Source organism: Lolium perenne, chromosome 4 (assembly GCF_019359855.2).
Source record: "Lolium perenne isolate Kyuss_39 chromosome 4, Kyuss_2.0, whole genome shotgun sequence".
Taxonomy (NCBI): domain Eukaryota; kingdom Viridiplantae; phylum Streptophyta; class Magnoliopsida; order Poales; family Poaceae; genus Lolium; species Lolium perenne.
Genome location: NC_067247.2, coordinates 150011049 through 150033208, shown reverse-complemented (window position 1 = coordinate 150033208; position 22160 = coordinate 150011049).

The window sequence follows — 22160 nt, the reverse complement described above, 5'->3', positions numbered from 1 at the left end:
GGGTACAGATACATGATTTTTGTGGTTTGAATATGTATGGACCTTGTTTATCAACTTGAATGCTTACTATATGACATAAGAAAACTATTTGCTTTGGTTTTTCTTTTTTCAGATTTTTTTTTCAATTTTGATGCCCATTTGAATCTTGTCAAATCCTAGGTTTGACCAAGATAATTAAACAAGTTTAAAATATGAAAATGAAAAGGGAAGCATGGATCCTTCTTAGTCACTCTAAAATGAAGCTTTTGGGAGGTTTTTCAAATTTCCATGTTTGAAACCCAAAACCACTTCTCTTCACATGCTTGACTTCATAAGACAGAGTTTAGGGGTTAGGGGGTATAGCTACATGATTTGTCTGGTTTGAATATGTCTAGACCTTGTTTATCAACTTTAATGCTTACTATATGACATAAGAAAACTATTTGCTTTGGTTTTTCTTTTTGCTGATTTTTTTTTCAATTTTGATGCCCATTTGAATCTTGTCTAATCCTAGGTTTGACCAAGATAATTTAAACAAGTTTAAAACATGAAAATGAAAAGGGAAGCATGTATCCTTCTTAGTCACTCTAAACTCGGGTTTTGCCCAGTTCTATAGATCAAGGGTTCGAACAACACGATTCTAATCAAAGAATTTTTTCGACCTCATCCAAATGGCCTCAAGCTATAGGGTTAGCATGTAGTGCAGTTTGTGTGAAAATGTATGCACTATGTGTGCTATAACTTGTATGTCTTTCAAATTTGAACCAAATTTGAATAAGTTTGAAATATTTGAAAAGGGGCTTTTGGGAGGATTTTGAAATTTCCATGTTTGAAACCCAAAGCCACTTATCTTCATGCTTGACTTCATAAGACGGAGTTTAGGGGTTAGGGGGTAGATACATGATTTGTATGGTTTGATATGTCTAGACCTTGTTTATCAACTTTAATGCTTACTATATGACATAAGAAGACTATGTGATTTGGTTTTTCATTTTTCTGTGTTTTTATTTTTCTGCCCATTTGAATCTTGGTCAAATCCTAGGTTTCACCAAGATTTAGACAAGTTTAACACGTAAATGAGTTAACTTGGATTTCCTACGGTTGAATCCATAGGAAACTTTGTTCTAATGCACTATAATAATCAATCGAGTTTTTACACCAACAGGTTTGCCACTTACGTGTGGTGCCCACGCTTGAGGTCCCACACTTCAGTGAGCACAAGTCACGTGCAATAGGTACGCAAACTCCCAGCCATCTTCTTTGTCAAGAGAAGACGCATCAGGATGCGTATTGGAAGTCTGTGGGTCCTTCTGGATCCTTCGGTTGTCCCTCTCACAAAAAAACAAATCTCCCTCATTCTCGGCCTCGCTCGACTCGCTCGCTCGCTCGCTCGCACCTCCTGCTCACTGACAAACCCTGCACAAAAGTCAACATCATCACCCGAAAAAGGGGAGACACCATAATGCTCTCCCTTCTTCTCTCCTTCCGAGTGATCCCTCTTCCTCCGAGTTTCACTCGACGGGCAAACACCCATGTGCTGCATAGTAATAATAAAAAGGTAGTAGAAAAATCGATATACGAATCTATAATTAAATAGGTTAAACTCGGGTTTTGCCCAGTTCTACAGATCAAGGGTGCTGGCGTGTAGTTGACGTGGGAGTTAGAAGTCTTCTTTTCTTCAGTTCCCCGGCAACGGCGCCAGAAAAAGAGCTTGATGGCGTGTAACTCACACGTTCGTTGGGAACCCCAAGAGGAAGGTATGATGCGCACAGCAGCAAGTTTTCCCTCAGAAAGAAACCAAGGTTTATCGAACCAGGAGGAGCCAAGAAGCACGTTGAAGGTTGATGGCGGCGGGATGTAGTGCGGCGCAACACCAGGGATTCCGGCGCCAACGTGGAACCTGCACAACACAACCAAAGTACTTTGCCCCAACGAAACAGTGAGGTTGTCAATCTCACCGGCTTGCTGTAACAAAGGATTAACCGTATTGTGTGGAAGATGATTGTTTGCAGAAAACCGTAGAACAGTATTGAGTAGATTGTATTTCAGTATAGAGAATTGGACCGGGGTCCACAGTTCACTAGAGGTGTCTCTCCCATAAGATAAACAGCATGTTGGGTGAACAAATTACAGTTGGGCAATTGACAAATAAAGAGGGCATGACCATGCACATACATATTATGATGAGTATAGTGAGATTTAATTGGGCATTATGACAAAGTACATAGACCGCCATCCAACTGCATCTATGCCTAAAAAGTCCACCTTCAGGTTATCATCCGAACCCCCTCCAGTATTAAGTTGCTAACAACAGACAATTGCATTAAGTATTGCGCGTAATGTAACTAGTGACTACATCCTTGGACATAGCACCAATGTTTTATCCCTAGTGGCAACAGCACATCCATAACCTTAGTGGTTCTTGTCACTCCTCCAGATTCACGGAGACATGAACCCACTATCGAGCATAAATACTCCCTCTTGGACTTACTAGCATCAACTTGGCCAGAGCATCTACTAATAACGGAGAGCATGCAAGATCATAAACAACACATAGACATAGCTTTGATAATTAACATAACAAGTATTCTCTATTCATCGGATCCCAACAAACGCAACATATAGAATTACAGATAGATGATCTTGATCATGTTAGGCAGCTCACAAGATCCGACAATGATAGCACAATGGGGAGAAGACAACCATCTAGCTACTGCTATGGACCCATAGTCCAGGGGTAGACTACTCACACATCACTCCGGAGGCGACCATGGCGGCGTAGAGTCCTCCGGGAGATGATTCCCCTCTCCGGCAGGGTGCCGGAGGCGATCTCCTGGATCCCCCGAGATGGGATCGGCGGCGGCGGCATCTCTGGAAGGTTTTCCGTATCGTGGCTCTCGGTACTGGGGGTTTCGTCACGGAGGCTTTAAGTAGGCGGAAGGGCAGGTCAAGAGGCGGCACGAGGGCCCCACACCACAGGGCCGCGCGGCCAGGGGGGGGGGGGGCCGCGCCGCCCTAGGGTGTGGCCCCCTCGTGGCCCCTCTTCGTCTCGTCTTCGGACTTCTGGAAGCTTCGTGGCAAAATAGGACCCTGGGCGTTGATTTTGTCCAATTCCGAGAATATTTCGTTACTAGGATTTCTGAAACCAAAAACAGCAGAAACAAAGAATCGGCACTTCGGCATCTTGTTAATAGGTTAGTTCCAGAAAATGCACGAATATGACATAAAGTGTGCATAAAACATGTAGATAACATCAATAATGTGGCATGGAACATAAGAAATTATCGATACGTTGGAGACGTATCAGCATCCCCAAGCTTAGTTCTGCTCGTCCCGAGCAGGTAAAACGATAACACAGATAATTTCTGGAGTGACATGCCATCATAACCTTGATCATACTATTTGTAAAGCATATGTAGTGAATGCAGCGATCAAAACAATGTATATGACATGAGTAAACAAGTGAATCATAAAGCAAAGACTTTTCATGAATAGCACTTCAAGACAAGCATCAATTAAGTCTTGCATAAGAGTTAACTCATAAAGCAATAATTCATAGTAAAAGCATTGAAGCAACACAAAGGAAGATTAAGTTTCAGCGGTTGCTTTCAACTTGTAACATGTATATCTCATGGATATTGTCAGCATAGAGTAATATAATAAGTGCAATAAGCAAGTATGTAGGAATCAATGCACAGTTCACACAAGTGTTTGCTTCTTGAGGTGGAGAGAAATAGGTGAACTAAATCAACATTGAAAGTAAAAGAATGGTCCTCCATAGAGGAAAAGCATCGATTGCTATATTTGTGCTAGAGCTTTGATTTTGAAAACATGAAACAATTTTGTCAACGGTAGTAATAAAGCATATGTATCATGTAAATTATATCTTACAAGTTGCAAGCCTCATGCATAGTATACTAATAGTGCCCGCACCTTGTCCTAATTAGCTTGGACTACCGGATCATCACAATGCACATGTTTTAACCAAGTGTCACAAAGGGGTACCTCTATGCCGCATGTACAAAGGTCTAAGGAGAAAGCTCGCATTGGATTTCTCGCTATTGATTATTCTTCAACTTAGACATCCATACCGGGACAACATAGACAACAGATAATGGACTCCTCTTTTATGCATAAGCATGTAACAACAATTAATAATTTTCTCATTTGAGATTGAGGATATATGTCCAAAACTGAAACTTCCACCATGGATCATGGCTTTAGTTAGCGGCCCAATGTTCTTCTCTAACAATATGCATGCTTAACCATAGGGTGGTAGATCGCTCTTACTTCAGACAAGACGAACATGCATAGCAACTCACATGAAATTCAACAATGAATAGTTGATGGCGTCCCCAGTGAACATGGTTATCGCACAACAAGCAACTTAATAAGAGATAAAGTGCATAATTACATATTCAATACCACAATAGTTTTTAAGCTATTTGTCCCATGAGCTATATATTGCAAAGGTGAATGATGGAATTTTAAAGGTAGCACTCAAGCAATTTACTTTGGAATGGCGGAAAATACCATGTAGTAGGTAGGTATGGTGGACACAAATGGCATAGTGGTTGGCTCAAGTATTTTGGATGCATGAGAAGTATTCCCTCTCGATACAAGGTTTAGGCTAGCAAGGCTTATTTGAAACAAACACAAGGATGAACCGGTGCAGCAAAACTCACATAAAAGACATATTGAAAACATTATAAGACTCTACACTGTCTTCCTTGTTGTTCAAACTCAATACTAGAAATTATCTAGACCTTAGAGAAACCAAATATGCAAACCAAATTTTAGCATGCTCTATGTATTTCTTCATTAATGGGTGCAAAGCATATGATGCAAGAGCTTAATCATGAGCACAACAATTGCCAAGTATCACATTACCCAAGACATTAATAGCAATTACTACATGTATCATTTTCCAATTCCAACCATATAACAATTTAACGAAGGAGAAACTTCGCCATGAATACTATGAGTAGAAACCAAGGACATACTTGTCCATATGCTACAGCGGAGCGTGTCTCTCTCCCATAAAGTGAATGCTAGGATCCATTTTATTCAAACAAAACAAAAAACAAAAACAAACCGACGCTCCAAGAAAAGCACATAAGATGTGATGGAATAAAAATATAGTTTCAGGGGAGGAACCTGATAATGTTGTCGATGAAGAAGGGGATGCCTTGGGCATCCCCAAGCTTAGACGCTTGAGTCTTCTTAATATATGCAGGGGTGAACCACCGGGGCATCCCCAAGCTTAGAGCTTTCACTCTCCTTGATCATGTTGCATCATACTCCTCTCTTGATCCTTGAAAACTTCCTCCACACCAAACTTAGAACAACTCATTAGAGGGTTAGCGACAATAAAAATTAACATATTCAGAGGTGACACAATCATTCTTAACACTTCTGGACATTGCATAAAGCTACTGTACATTAATGGATCAAAGAAATTCATCCAACATAGCAAAAGAGGCAATGCGAAATAAAAGGCAGAATCTGTCAAAACAGAACAGTTCGTATTGACGAATTTTAAAATGGCACCAGACTTGCTCAAATGAAAATTCCCAAATTGAATGAAAGTTGCATACATATCTGAGGATCACTCACGTAAATTGGCATAATTTTCTGAGTTACCTACAGGGGAAAACAGCCCAGATTCGTGACAGCAAAGAAATCTGTTTCTGCGCAGTAATCCAAATCTAGTATGAACTTTTCTATCAACGGCTTTACTTGGCACAATAAAACACTAAACTAAGATAAGGAGAGGTTGCTACAGTAGTAAACAACTTCCAAGACTCAAAATAAAAACAAAGTACTGTAGGTAAAAACATGGGTTGTCTCCCATAAGCGCTTTTCTTTAACGCCTTTCAGCTAGGCGCAGAAAGTGTGTATCAAGTGTTATCAAAGGATGGTGCATTCTCAGCGGGGTGCGGAGTTTTCTCAACCAGGCATAGTATATTAGATACATAAGTTTTAGCATCTCCCTTTTCATTAGTCTTAGGCGCGCTACTCTCATCAAACAAATTTTCAGGAACAAGCCAAGCATAGTTATTTTCTAGTGCATCATTCATAGCTAGGAGTTTACATGGTATTGGTGCTTTGATCTCCCCACCATCATTTATATTATTAGTGTACTTTATTCTATCCATATCCATCTTTTCAAGGAGACTAACAAAATTGGTGTAAGAACCGAGCATATTAAATTTAGCAAAGACCTTTCTAGCCTCTCTTGCTATACCACCAAATTCTCTAAGAAGGGTTTCTAAAACAAAATCTTTCTTTTCCCCTTCTTCCATATCACCAAGTGTGAGAAACATGTGTTGGATTATAGGATTAAGATTAACAAATTTAGTTTCCAACAGGCGAACTAAAGCAGCAGCAGCAATTTCATAGGTAGGGGCAAGGTCTACCAAGTGTCTATCCTCAAAATCGTCAACGGTACTAACATGGTTGAAGAATTCTTCTATATTATTTCTCCCAATTATAGACCCACGTCCTACCGACATGTTTTTCGTGGTAAAATTAAAAGGAAACATGATGAATCAAGCAAAGTAAATGCAAGTAACTAATTTTTTTGTGTTTTTGATATAGCAAACAAGATAGCAAATAAAGTAAAACTAGCAACTAATTTTTTTGTATTTTGATTTAGTGCAGCAAACAAAGTAGTAAATAAAACTAAGCAAGACAAAAACAAAGTAAAGAGATTGAGAAGTGGAGACTCCCCTTGCAACGTGTCTTGATCTCCCCGGCAACGGCGCCAGAAAAAGATTTGCTGGCGTGTAGTTGACGTGGGAGTTAGAAGTCTTCTTTTCTTCAGTTCCCCGGCAACGGCGCCAGAAAAAGAGCTTGATGGCGTGTAACTCACACGTTCGTTGGGAACCCCAAGAGGAAGGTATGATGCGCACAGCAGCAAGTTTTCCCTCAGAAAGAAACCAAGGTTTATCGAACCAGGAGGAGCCAAGAAGCACGTTGAAGGTTGATGGCGGCGGGATGTAGTGCGGCGCAACACCAGGGATTCCGGCGCCAACGTGGAACCTGCACAACACAACCAAAGTACTTTGCCCCAACGAAACAGTGAGGTTGTCAATCTCACCGGCTTGCTGTAACAAAGGATTAACCGTATTGTGTGGAAGATGATTGTTTGCAGAAAACCGTAGAACAGTATTGCAGTAGATTGTATTTCAGTATAGAGAATTGGACCGGGGTCCACAGTTCACTAGAGGTGTCTCTCCCATAAGATAAATAGCATGTTGGGTGAACAAATTACAGTTGGGCAATTGACAAATAAAGAGGGCATGACCATGCACATACATATTATGATGAGCATAGTGAGATTTAATTGGGCATTACGACAAAGTACATAGACCGCCATCCAACTGCATCTATGCCTAAAAAGTCCACCTTCAGGTTATCATCCGAACCCCCTCCAGTATTAAGTTGCTAACAACAGACAATTGCATTAAGTATTGCGCGTAATGTAACTAGTGACTACATCCTTGGACATAGCACCAATGTTTTATCCCTAGTGGCAACAGCACATCCATAACCTTAGTGGTTCTTGTCACTCCTCCAGATTCACGGAGACATGAACCCACTATCGAGCATAAATACTCCCTCTTGGAGTTACTAGCATCAACTTGGCCAGAGCATCTACTAATAACGGAGAGCATGCAAGATCATAAACAACACATAGACATAGCTTTGATAATCAACATAACAAGTATTCTCTATTCATCGGATCCCAACAAACGCAACATATAGAATTACAGATAGATGATCTTGATCATGTTAGGCAGCTCACAAGATCCGACAATGATAGCACAATGGGGAGAAGACAACCATCTAGCTACTGCTATGGACCCATAGTCCAGGGGTAGACTACTCACACATCACTCCGGAGGCGACCATGGCGGCGTAGAGTCCTCCGGGAGATGATTCCCCTCTCCGGCAGGGTGCCGAAGGCGATCTCCTGGATCCCCCGAGATGGGATCGGCGGCGGCGGCGGCGTCTCTGGAAGGTTTTCCGTATCGTGGCTCTCGGTACTGGGGGTTTCGTCACGGAGGCTTTAAGTAGGCGGAAGGGCAGGTCAAGAGGCGGCACGAGGGCCCCACACCACAGGGCCGCGCGGCCAAGGGGGGGGTCGCGCCGCCCTAGGGTGTGGCCCCCTCGTGGCCCCTCTTCGTCTCGTCTTCGGACTTCTGGAAGCTTCGTGGGAAAATAGGACCCTGGGCGTTGATTTCATCCAATTCCGAGAATATTTCGTTACTAGGATTTCTGAAACCAAAAACAGCAGAAAATAGCAACTGGCACTTCGGCATCTTGTTAATAGGTTAGTTCCAGAAAATGCACGAATATGACATAAAGTGTGCATAAAACATGTAGATAACATCAATAATGTGGCATGGAACATAAGAAATTATCGATACGTTGGAGACGTATCAAAGGGTTCAAAAAAATTCCAACTACGGGGTTCGAACAACACGATTCTAATCCAAGAATTTTTTCGACCTCATCCAAATGGCCTCAAACTATAGGGTTAGTATCTAGTGCAGTATGTGTGAAAATGTATGCACTATGTGTGCTATAAATTGTATGTCTTTCAAATTTGAACCAAATTTGAATAAGTTTGAAATATTTGAAAAGGGGCTTTTGGCTTAAACGTTTGAAACCAAAACCACTTCTCTTCATGCATGCTTGACTTCATAAGACAGAGTTTAGCTAGGGTTCGGGGGTAGATACATGATTTTCCTGGTTTGAATATATGTCTAGACCTTGTTTATCAACTTAATTGAATGCTTACTATATGACATAAGAAGACTATGTGCCTTGGTTTTTCATTTTCTGATTTTTTTTAAAAAATTATGCCCATTTGAATGTTGGTAAAATCCTAGGTTTGACCATGGTTTAAACAAGTTTAAATCATGGATATGAAAAAATAAGCATCTATCCTTCTTAGTCACCCCGAAATGTAGCTCTTGGGAGGGTTTTTGAAATTTCCATGTTTGAAACAAAAAAAATCACTTCTCTTCATGCATGCTTGACTTCATAAGACAGAGTTTAGGGTTAGGGGTGTAGATATATACATGATTTTCTAGTTTGAATATGTCTAGACCCTGTTTATCAACTTAATGCTAACTATAGACATAAGAAGACCATGTGCTTTGGTTTTCATTTTTCTGTTTTTTTTAATTTTATGCCCATATATTTGAATCTTGGTCAAATCCTAGGTTTAACCAAGATTTAAACAAGTTTAAAACATGAAAATTAAAAGGTAAGCATGTATCCTTCTTAGTCACTCTAAAATGAAGCTTTTGGGATGTTCTTGAAATTTCCATGTTTGAAACCCAAAACGACTTCGATCTCTTCATGCTAGACTTCATAAGATCGACAGGGGGTAGATACATGATTTGTCTGGTTTGGATATACCTAGACCTCGTTTATCAACTCGAATGCTTACGATATGACATAAGAAAACTATTTGCTTTGGTTTTTCTTTTTGCTGATTTTTTTTCAATTTTGATGCCCATTTGAATCTTGGTCAAATCCTAGGTTTGACCATGGTTTAAACAAGTTTAAATCATGAATATGAAAAAATAAGCATCTATCCTTCTTAGTCACCCCAAAATGTAGCTCTTTGGAGGGTTTTTGAAATTTCCATGTTTGAAACAAAAAAAACCACTTCTCTTCATGCATGCTTGACTTCATAAGACAGAGTTTAGGGTTAGGGGTGTAGATATATACATGATTTTCTAGTTTGAATATGTCTAGACCTGTTTATCAACTTTAATGCTAACTATAGACATAAGAAGACTATGTGCTTTGGTTTTTCATTTTTCTGTTTTTTTTTTGAATTTTATGCCCATATATTTGAATCATGGTCAAATCCTAGGTTCAACCCAGATTTAAACAAGTTTAAAACATGGAAATTAAAAGCTAAGCTTGTATCCTTCTTAGTCACTATAAAATGAAGCTTTTGGGATGTTCTTGAAATTTCCATGTTTGAAACCCAAAACGACTTCTCTTCATGCTAGACTTCATAAGATCGACGGGGGGTAGATACATGATTTGTCTGGTTTGGATATACCTAGACCTCGTTTATCAACTCGAATGCTTACGATATGACATATATAAGAAGACTATGTGCTTTTGTTTTTCATTTTTCTGATTTTTTTGAATTTTGTGCCCACCCATTTGTGTCTTGGTCAAATCCTAGGTTTGATAATGATTTAAACAAGTTTAAAATATGAAAATGCAAATGTAAGCATGGATCCTTCTTAGTCACTCTAAAATGAAGCTTTTGGGAGGTTTTTGAAATTTCCATGTTTGAAACCCAAAACCACTTCTCTTCACGTGCTTGACTTCATAATTAAGACATAGTTAATTAATTTAGGGGTTAGGGGGTATAGATACATGATTTGTGTGGTTTGAATATGTATGGACCTTGTTTATCAACTTCAATGCTTACTATATGACATAAGAAAACTATTTGCTTTGGTTTTTCTTTTTTCTGATTTTTTTTTTCAATTTTGATGCCCATTTGAATCTTGTCAAATCCTATGTTTGACGACCAAGATAATTTAAACAAGTTTAAAACATGAAAATGAAAAGGGAAGCATGGATCCTTCTTAGTCACTCTAAAATGAAGCTTTTGGGAGGTTTTTGAAATTTCCATGTTTGAAACCCAAAACCACTTCTCTTCACATGCTTGACTTCATAAGACAGAGTTTATGGGTTAGGGGGTATAGCTACATGATTTGTCTGGTTTGAATATGTCTAGACCTTGTTTATCAACTTTAATGCTTACTATATGACATAAGAAAACTATTTGCTTTGGTTTTTCTTTTTGCTGATTTTTTTTCAATTTTGATGCCCATTTGAATCTTGTCAAATCCTAGGTTTGACCAAGATAATTTAAACAAGTTTAAAACATGAAAATGAAAAGGGAAGTATGGATCCTTCTTAGTCACTCTAAAATGAAGCTTTTGGGAGGTTTTTGAAATTTCCATGTTTGAAACCCAAAACCACTTCTCTTCACATGCTTGACTTCATAAGACAGAGTTTAGGGGTTAGGGGGTATAGCTACATGATTTGTCTGGTTTGAATATGTCTAGACCTTGTTTATCAACTTTAATGCTTACTATATGACATAAGAAAACTATTTGCTTTGGTTTTTCTTTTTGCTGATTTTTTTTTTCAATTTTGATGCCCATTTGAATCTTGTCTAATCCTAGGTTTGACCAAGATAATTTAAACAAGTTTAAAACATGAAAATGAAAAGGGAAGCATGTATCCTTCTTAGTCACTCTAAACTCGGGTTTTGCCCAGTTCTACAGATCAAGGGTTCAAAAAATGCAACTACGGGGTTCGAACAACACGATTCTAATCCAAGAATTTTTTCGACCTCATCCAAATGGCCTCAAGCTATAGGGTTAGCATGTAGTGCAGTTTGTGTGAAAATGTATGCACTATGTGTGTGCTATAACTTGTATGTCTTTCAAATTTGAACCAAATTTGAATAAGTTTGAAATATTTGAAAAGGGGCTTTTGGGAGGATTTTGAAATTTCCATGTTTGAAACCCAAAGCCACTTATCTTCATGCTTGACTTCATAAGACGGAGTTTAGGGGTTAGGGGGTAGGTACATGATTTGTATGGTTTGATATGTCTAGACCTTGTTTATCAACTTTAATGCTTACTATATGACATAAGAAGACTATGTGATTTGGTTTTTCATTTTTCTGTGTTTTTATTTTTCTCAGCCAGTTGAATCTTGGTCAAATCCTAGGTTTCACCAAGATTTAGACAAGTTTAACACGTAAATGAGTTAACTTGGATTTCCTACCCTTGAATCCATAGGAAACTTTGTTCTAATGCACTATAATAATCAATCGAGTTTTTACACCAACAGGTCTGTCACTTACGTGTGGTGCCCACGCTTGAGGTCCCACACTTCAGTGAGCACAAGTCACGTGCAATAGGTACGCAAACTCCCAGCCATCTTCTTTGTCAAGAGAAGACGCATCAGATGCGTATTGGAAGTCTGTGGGTCCTTCCGTATCCTTCGGTTGTCCCTCTCACAAAAAACAAATCTCCCTCATTCTCGGCCTCGCTCGACTCGCTCGCCGCTCGCTCGCACCTCCTGCTCCCTGACAAACCCTGCACAAAAGTCAACATCATCACCCGAAAAAGGGGAGACACCATAATGCTCTCCCTTCTTCTCTCCTTCCGAGTGATCCCTCTTCCTCCGAGTTTCACTCGACGGGCAAACACCCATGTGCTGCATAGTAATAATAAAAAGGTAGTAGAAAAATCGATATACGAATCTATAATTAAATAGGTTAAACTCGGGTTTTGCCCAGTTCTACAGATCAAGGGTTCAAAAAAATCCAACTACGGGGTTCGAACAACACGATTCTAATCCAAGAATTTTTTCGACCTCATCCAAATGGCCTCAAACTATAGGGTTAGTATCTAGTGCAGTATGTGTGAAAATGTATGCACTATGTGTGCTATAAATTGTATGTCTTTCAAATTTGAACCAAATTTGAATAAGTTTGAAATATTTGAAAAGGGGCTTTTGGCTTAAACGTTTGAAACCAAAACCACTTCTCTTCATGCATGCTTGACTTCATAAGACAGAGTTTAGCTAGGGTTCGGGGGTAGATACATGATTTTCCTGGTTTGAATATATGTCTAGACCTTGTTTATCAACTTAATTGAATGCTTACTATATGACATAAGAAGACTATGTGCCTTGGTTTTTCATTTTCTGATTTTTTTTAAAAAATTATGCCCATTTGAATCTTGGTAAAATCCTAGGTTTGACCATGGTTTAAACAAGTTTAAATCATGGATATGAAAAAATAAGCATCTATCCTTCTTAGTCACCCTGAAATGTAGCTCTTGGGAGGGTTTTTGAAATTTCCATGTTTGAAACAAAAAAAATCACTTCTCTTCATGCATGCTTGACTTCATAAGACAGAGTTTAGGGTTAGGGGTGTAGATATATACATGATTTTCTAGTTTGAATATGTCTAGACCCTGTTTATCAACTTAATGCTAACTATAGACATAAGATGACCATGTGCTTTGGTTTTCATTTTTCTGTTTTTTTTTAATTTTATGCCCATATATTTGAATCTTGGTCAAATCCTAGGTTTAACCAAGATTTAAACAAGTTTAAAACATGAAAATTAAAAGGCAAGCATGTATCCTTCTTAGTCACTCTAAAATGAAGCTTTTGGGATGTTCTTGAAATTTCCATGTTTGAAACCCAAAACGACTTCGATCTCTTCATGCTAGACTTCATAAGATCGACAGGGGGTAGATACATGATTTGTCTGGTTTGGATATACCTAGACCCCGTTTATCAACTCGAATGCTTACGATATGACATAAGAAAACTATTTGCTTTGGTTTTTCTTTTTGCTGATTTTTTTTTCAATTTTGATGCCCATTTGAATCTTGGTCAAATCCTAGGTTTGACCATGGTTTAAACAAGTTTAAATCATGAATATGAAAAAATAAGCATGTATCCTTCTTAGTCACTCTAAAATGAAGTTTTTGGGAGGTTTTTGAAATTTCCATGTTTGAAACCCAAAACGACTTCTCTTCATGCTAGACTTCATAAGATCGACGGGGGGTAGATACGTGATTTGTCTGGTTTGGATATACCTAGACCTCGTTTATCAACTCGAATGCTTACGATATGACATATATAAGAAGACTATGTGCTTTTGTTTTTCATTTTTCTAATTTTTTTGAATTTTGTGCCCACCCATTTGTATCTTGGTCAAATCCTAGGTTTGATAATGATTTAAACAAGTTTAAAATATGAAAATGCAAATGTAAGCATGGATCCTTCTTAGTCACTCTAAAATGAAGCTTTTGGGAGGTTTTTGAAATTTCCATGTTTGAAACCCAAAACCACTTCTCTTCACATGCTTGACTTCATAAGACATAGTTCATTAATTTAGGGGTTAGGGGGTATAGATACATGATTTGTGTGGTTTGAATATGTATGGACCTTGTTTATCAACTTCAATGCTTACTATATGACATACGAAAACTATTTGCTTTGGTTTTTATTTTTCTGTTTTTTCAATTTTGATGCCCATTTGAATCTTGTCAAATCCTAGGTTTGACGACCAAGATAATTTAAACAAGTTTAAAACATGAAAATGAAAAGGGAAGCATGGATCCTTCTTAGTCACTCTAAAATGAAGCTTTTGGGATGTTCTTGAAATTTCCATGTTTGAAACCCAAAACGACTTCGATCTCTTCATGCCAGACTTCATAAGATCGACAGGGGGTAGATACATGATTTTTCTGGGTTTGGATATACCTAGACCTCGTTTATCAACTTGAATGCTTACGATATGACATATATAAGAAGACTATGTGCTTTTGTTTTTCATTTTTCTGATTTTTTTGAATTTTGTGCCCACCCATTTGTATCTTGGTCAAATCCTAGGTTTGATAATGATATAAACAAGTTTAAAATATGAAAATGCAAATGTAAGCATGGATCCTTCTTAGTCACTCTAAAATGAAGCTTTTGGGAGGTTTTTGAAATTTCCATGTTTGAAACCCAAAACCACTTCTCTTCACATGCTTGACTTCATAATTAAGACATAGTTAATTAATTTAGGGGTTAGGGGGTATAGATACATGATTTGTGTGGTTTGAATATGTATGGACCTTGTTTATCAACTTCAATGCTTACTATATGACATAAGAAAACTATTTGCTTTTTGGTTTTTTCTTTTTTCTGATTTTTTTCAATTTTGATGCCCATTTGAATCTTGTCAAATCCTAGGTTTGACGACCAAGATAATTTAAACAAGTTTAAAACATGAAAATGAAAAGGGAAGCATGGATCCTTCTTAGTCACTCTAAAATGAAGCTTTTGGGAGGTTTTTGAAATTTCCATGTTTGAAACCCAAAACCACTTCTCTTCACATGCTTGACTTCATAAGACAGAGTTTAGGGGTTAGGGGGTATAGCTACATGATTTGTCTGGTTTGAATATGTCTAGACCTTGTTTATCAACTTTAATGCTTACTATATGACATAAGAAAACTATTTGCTTTGGTTTTTCTTTTTGCTGATTTTTTTTTCAATTTTGATGCCCATTTGAATCTTGTCTAATCCTAGGTTTGATCAAGATAATTTAAACAAGTTTAAAACATGAAAATGAAAAGGGAAGCATGTATCCTTCTTAGTCACTCTAAACTCGGGTTTTGCCCAGTTCTACAGATCAAGGGTTCAAAAAAATCCAACTACGGGGTTCGAACAACACGATTCTAATCCAAGAATTTTTTCGACCTCATCCAAATGGCCTCAAGCTATAGGGTTAGCATGTAGTGCAGTTTGTGTGAAAATGTATGCACTATGTGTGCTATAACTTGTATGTCTTTCAAATTTGAACCAAATTTGAAATATTTGAAAAGGGGCTTTTGGGAGGATTTTGAAATTTCCATGTTTGAAACCCAAAGCCACTTATCTTCATGCTTGACTTCATAAGACGGAGTTTAGGGGTTAGGGGGTAGATACATGATTTGTATGGTTTGATATGTCTAGACCTTGTTTATCAACCTTAATGCTTACTATACGACATAAGAAGACTATGTGATTTGGTTTTTCATTTCTCTGTGTTTTTATTTTTCTGCCCATTTGAATCTTGGTCAAATCCTAGGTTTCACCAAGATTTAGACAAGTTTAACACGTAAATGAGTTAACTTGGATTTCCTACCCTTGAATCCATAGGAAACTTTGTTCTAATGCACTATAATAATCAATCGAGTTTTTACACCAACAGGTCTGTCACTTACGTGTGGTGCCCACGCTTGAGGTCCCACACTTCAGTGAGCACAAGTCACGTGCAATAGGTACGCAAACTCCCAGCCATCTTCTTTGTCAAGAGAAGACACATCAGGATGCGTATTGGAAGTCCGTGGGTCCTTCTGGATCCTTCGGTTGTCCCTCTCACAAAAAAAACAAATCTCCCTCATTCTCGGCCTCGCTCGACTCGCTCGCTCGCTCGCTCGCACCTCCTGCTCACTGACAAACCCTGCACAAAAGTCAACATCATCACCCGAAAAAGGGGAGACACCATAATGCTCTCCCTTCTTCTCTCCTTCCGAGTGATCCCTCTTCCTCCGAGTTTCACTCGACGGGCAAACACCCATGTGCTGCATAGTAATAATAAAAAGGTAGTAGAAAAATCGATATACGAATCTATAATTAAATAGGTTAAACTCGGGTTTTGCCCAGTTCTACAGATCAAGGGTTCAAAAAAATTCCAACTACGGGGTTCGAACAACACGATTCTAATCCAAGAATGTTTTCGACCTCATCCAAATGGCCTCAAACTATAGGGTTAGTATCTAGTGCAGTATGTGTGAAAATGTATGCACTATGTGTGCTATAAATTGTATGTCTTTCAAATTTGAACCAAATTTGAATAAGTTTGAAATATTTGAAAAGGGGCTTTTGGCTTAAACGTTTGAAAGCAAAACCACTTCTCTTCATGCATGCTTGACTTCATAAGACAGAGTTTAGCTAGGGTTTGGGGGTAGATACATGATTTTCCTGGTTTGAATATATGTCTAGACCTTGTTTATCAACTTAATTGAATGCTTACTATATGACATAAGAAGACTATGTGCCTCGGTTTTTCATTTTCTGATTTTTTTAAAAAAATTATGCCCATTTGAATCTTGGTAAAATCCTAGGTTTGACCATGGTTTAAACAAGTTTAAATCATGGATATGAAAAAATAAGCATCTATCCTTCTTAGTCACCCCGAAATGTAGCTCTTGGGAGGGTTTTTGAAATTTCCATGTTTGAAACAAAAAAATCACTTCTCTTCATGCATGCTTGACTTCATAAGACAGAGTTTAGGGTTAGGGGTGTAGATATATACATGATTTTCTAGTTTGAATATGTCTAGACCCTGTTTATCAACTTAATGCTAGCTACAGACATAAGAAGACCATGTGCTTTGGTTTTCATTTTTCTGTTTTTTTTTAATTTTATGCCCATATATTTGAATCTTGGTCAAATCCTAGGTTTAACCAAGATTTAAACAAGTTTAAAACATGAAAATTAAAAGGTAAGCATGTATCCTTCTTAGTCACTCTAAAATGAAGCTTTTGGGATGTTCTTGAAATTTCCATGTTTGAAACCCAAAACAACTTCGATCTCTTCATGCTAGACTTCATAAGATCGACAGGGGGTAGATACATGATTTGTCTGGTTTGGATATACCTAGACCTCGTTTATCAACTCGAATGCTTACGATATGACATAAGAAAACTATTTGCTTTGGTTTTTCTTTTTGCTGATTTTTTTTTCAATTTTGATGCCCATTTGAATCTTGGTCAAATCCTAGGTTTGACCATGGTTTAAACAAGTTTAAATCATGAATATGAAAAAATAAGCATCTATCCTTCTTAGTCACCCCAAAATGTAGCTCTTTGGAGGGTTTTTGAAATTTCCATGTTTGAAACAAAAAAACCACTTCTCTTCATGCATGCTTGACTTCATAAGACAGAGTTTAGGGTTAGGGGTGTAGATATATACATGATTTTCTAGTTTGAATATGTCTAGACCTGTTTATCAACTTTAATGCTAACTATAGACATAAGAAGACTATGTGCTTTGGTTTTTCATTTTTCTGTTTTTTTTTGAATTTTATGCCCATATATTTGAATCATGGTCAAATCCTAGGTTCAACCCAGATTTAAACAAGTTTAAAACATGGAAATTAAAAGTTAAGCATGTATCCTTCTTAGTCACTATAAAATGAAGCTTTTGGGATGTTCTTGAAATTTCCATGTTTGAAACCCAAAACGACTTCTCTTCATGCTAGACTTCATAAGATCGACGGGGGGTAGATACATGATTTGTCTGGTTTGGATATACCTAGACCTCGTTTATCAACTCGAATGCTTACGATATGACATATATAAGAAGACTATGTGCTTTTGTTTTTCATTTTTCTGATTTTTTTGAATTTTGTGCCCACCCATTTGTATCTTGGTCAAATCCTAGGTTTGATAATGATTTAAACAAGTTTAAAATATGAAAATGCAAATGTAAGCATGGATCCTTCTTAGTCACTCTAAAATGAAGCTTTTGGGAGGTTTTTGAAATTTCCATGTTTGAAACCCAAAACCACTTCTCTTCACGTGCTTGACTTCATAATTAAGACATAGTTAATTAATTTAGGGGTTAGGGGGTATAGATACATGATTTGTGTGGTTTGAATATGTATGGACCTTGTTTATCAACTTCAATGCTTACTATATGACATAAGAAAACTATTTGCTTTGGTTTTTCTTTATTTGTTTATTTTTTCAATTTTGATGCCCATTTGAATCTTGTCAAATCCTAGGTTTGACCAAGATAATTTAAACAAGTTTAAAACATGAAAATGAAAAGGGAAGCATGGATCCTTCTTAGTCACTCTAAAATGAAGCTTTTGGGAGGTTTTTGAAATTTCCATGTTTGAAACCCAAAACCACTTCTCTTCACATGCTTGACTTCATAAGACAGAGTTTAGGGGTTAGGGGGTATAGCTACATGATTTGTCTGGTTTGAATATGTCTAGACCTTGTTTATCAACTTTAATGCTTACTATATGACATAAGAAAACTATTTGCTTTGGTTTTTCTTTTTGCTGATTTTTTTTTTCAATTTTGATGCCCATTTGAATATTGTCTAATCCTAGGTTTGACCAAGATAATTTAAACAAGTTTAAAACATGAAAATGAAAAGGGAAGCATGTATCCTTCTTAGTCACTCTAAACTCGGGTTTTGCCCAGTTCTACAGATCAAGGGTTCAAAAAAATCCAACTACGGGGTTCGAACAACACGATTCTAATCCAAGAATTTTTTCGACCTCATCGAAATTGCCTCAAGCTATAGGGTTAGCATGTAGTGCAGTTTGTGTGAAAATGTATGCACTATGTGTGTGCTATAACTTGTATGTCTTTCAAATTTGAACCAAATTTGAATAAGTTTGAAATATTTGAAAAGGGGCTTTTGGGAGGATTTTGAAATTTCCATGTTTGAAACCCAAAGCCACTTATCTTCTTGCTTGACTTCATAAGGCGGAGTTTAGGGGTTAGGGGGTAGATACATGATTTGTATGGTTTGATATGTCTAGACCTTGTTTATCAACTTTAATGCTTACTATATGACATAACAAGACTATGTGATTTGGTTTTTCATTTTTCTGTGTTTTTATTTTTCTGCCCAGTTGAATCTTGGTCAAATCCTAGGTTTCACCAAGATTTAGACAAGTTTAACACGTAAATGAGTTAACTTGGATTTCCTACCCTTGAATCCATAGGAAACTTTGTTCTAATGCACTATAATAATCAATCGAGTTTTTACACCAACAGGTCTGTCACATACGTGTGGTGCCCACGCTTGAGGTCCCACACTTCAGTGAGCACAAGTCACGTGCAATAGGTACGCAGACTCCCAGCCATCTTCTTTGTCAAGAGAAGACGCATCAGGATGCGTATTGGAAGTCTGTGCGTCCTTCTGGATCCTTCGGTTGTCCCTCTCACAAAAAAAACAAATCTCCCTCATTCTCGGCCTCGCTCGACTCGCTCGCTCGCTCGCTCGCACCTCCTGCTCACTGACAAACCCTGCACAAAAGTCAACATCATCACCCGAAAAAGGGGAGACACCATAATGCTCTCCCTTCTTCTCTCCTTCCGAGTGATCCCTCTTCCTCCGAGTTTCACTCGACGGGCAAACACCCATGTGCTGCATAGTAATAATAAAAAGGTAGTAGAAAAATCGATATACGAATCTATAATTAAATAGGTTAAACTCGGGTTTTGCCCAGTTCTACAGATCAAGGGTTCAAAAAAAATCCAACTACGGGGTTCGAACAACACGATTCTAATCCAAGAATTTTTTCGACCTCATCCAAATGGCCTCAAACTATAGGGTTAGTATCTAGTGCAGTATGTGTGAAAATGTATACACTATGTGTGATATAAATTGTATGTCTTTCAAATTTGAACCAAATTTGATTAAGTTTGAAATATTTGAAAAGGGGCTTTTGGCTTAAACGTTTGAAACCAAAACCACTTCTCTTCATTCATGCTTGACTTCATAAGACAGAGTTTAGCTAGGGTTTGGGGGTAGATACATGATTTTCCTGGTTTGAATATATGTCTAGACCTTGTTTATCAACTTAATTGAATGCTTACTATATGACATAAGAAGACTATGTGCCTTGGTTTTTCATTTTCTGATTTTTTTTAAAAATTATGCCCATTTGAATCTTGGTAAAATCCTAGGTTTGACCATGGTTTAAACAAGTTTAAATCATGGATATGAAAAAATAAGCATCTATCCTTCTTAGTCACCCCGAAATGTAGCTCTTGGGAGGGTTTTTGAAATTTCCATGTTTGAAACAAAAAAACCACTTCTCTTCATGCATGCTTGACTTCATAAGACAGAGTTTAGGGTTAGGGGTGTAGATATATACATGATTTTCTAGATTGAATATGTCTAGACCTGTTTATCAACTTTAATGCTAACTATAGACATAAGAAGACTATGTGCTTTGGTTTTTCATTTTTCTGTTTTTTTTTTGAATTTTATGCCCATATATTTGAATCTTGGTCAAATCCTAGGTTCAACCAAGATTTAAACAAGTTTAAAACATGGAAATTAAAAGTTAAGCATGTATCCTTCTTAGTCACTCTAAAATGAAGCTTTTGGGATGTTCTTGAAATTTCCATGTTTGAAACCCAAAACGACTTCTCTTCATGCTAGACTTCATAAGATCGACGGGGGGTAGATACATGATTTGTCTGGTTTGGATATACCTAGACCTCGTTTATCAACTCGAATGCTTACGATATGACATATATAAGAAGACTATGTGCTTTTGTTTTTCATTTTTCTGATTTTTTTGAATTTTGTGCCCACCCATTTGTATCTTGGTCAAATCCTAGGTTTGATAATGATTTAAACAAGTTTAAAATATGAAAATGCAAATGTAAGCATGGATCCTTCTTAGTCACTCTAAAATGAAGCTTTTGGGAGGTTTTTGAAATTTCCATGTTTGAAACCCAAAACCACTTCTCTTCACATGCTTGACTTCATAATTAAGACATAGTTAATTAATTTAGGGGTTAGGGGGTATAGATACATGATTTGTGTGGTTTGAATATGTATGGACCTTGTTTATCAACTTCAATGCTTACTATATGACATAAGAAAACTATTTGCTTTTTTGGTTTTTTTCTTTTTTCTGATTTTTTTTTTCAATTTTGATGCCCATTTGAATCTTGTCAAATCCTAGGTTTGACGACCAAGATAATTTAAACAAGTTTAAAACATGAAAATGAAAAGGGAAACATGGATCCTTCTTAGTCACTCTAAAATGAAGCTTTTGGGAGGTTTTTGAAATTTCCATGTTTGAAACCCAAAACCACTTCTCTTCACATGCTTGACTTCATAAGATAGAGTTTAGGGGTTAGGGGGTATAGCTACATGATTTGTCTGGTTTGAATATGTCTAGACCTTGTTTATCAACTTTAATGCTTACTATATGACATAAGAAAACTATTTGCTTTGGTTTTTCTTTTTGCTGATTTTTTTTCAATTTTGAAATATTTGAAAAGGGGCTTTTGGGAGGATTTTGAAATTTCCATGTTTGAAACCCAAAGCCACTTATCTTCATGCTTGACATCATAAGACAGAGTTTAGGGGTTAGGGGGTAGATACATGATTTGTATGGTTTGATATGTCTAGACCTTGTTTATCAACTTTAATGCTTACTATATGACATAAGAAGACTATGTGATTTAGTTTTTCATTTTTCTGTTTTTTTATTTTTCTGCCCATTTGAATCTTGGTCAAATCCTAGGTTTCACCAAGATTTAGACAAGTTTAACACGTAAATGAGTTAAATTGGATTTCCTACGCTTGAATCCATAGGAAACTTTGTTCTAATGCACTATAATAATCAATCGAGTTTTTACACCAACAGGTCTGTCACTTACGTGTGGTGCCCACGCTTGAGGTCCCACACTTCAGTGAGCACAAGTCACGTGCAATAGGTACGCAAACTCCCGGCCATCTTCTTTGTCAAGAGAAGACGCATCAGGATGCGTATTGGAAGTCTGTGGGTCC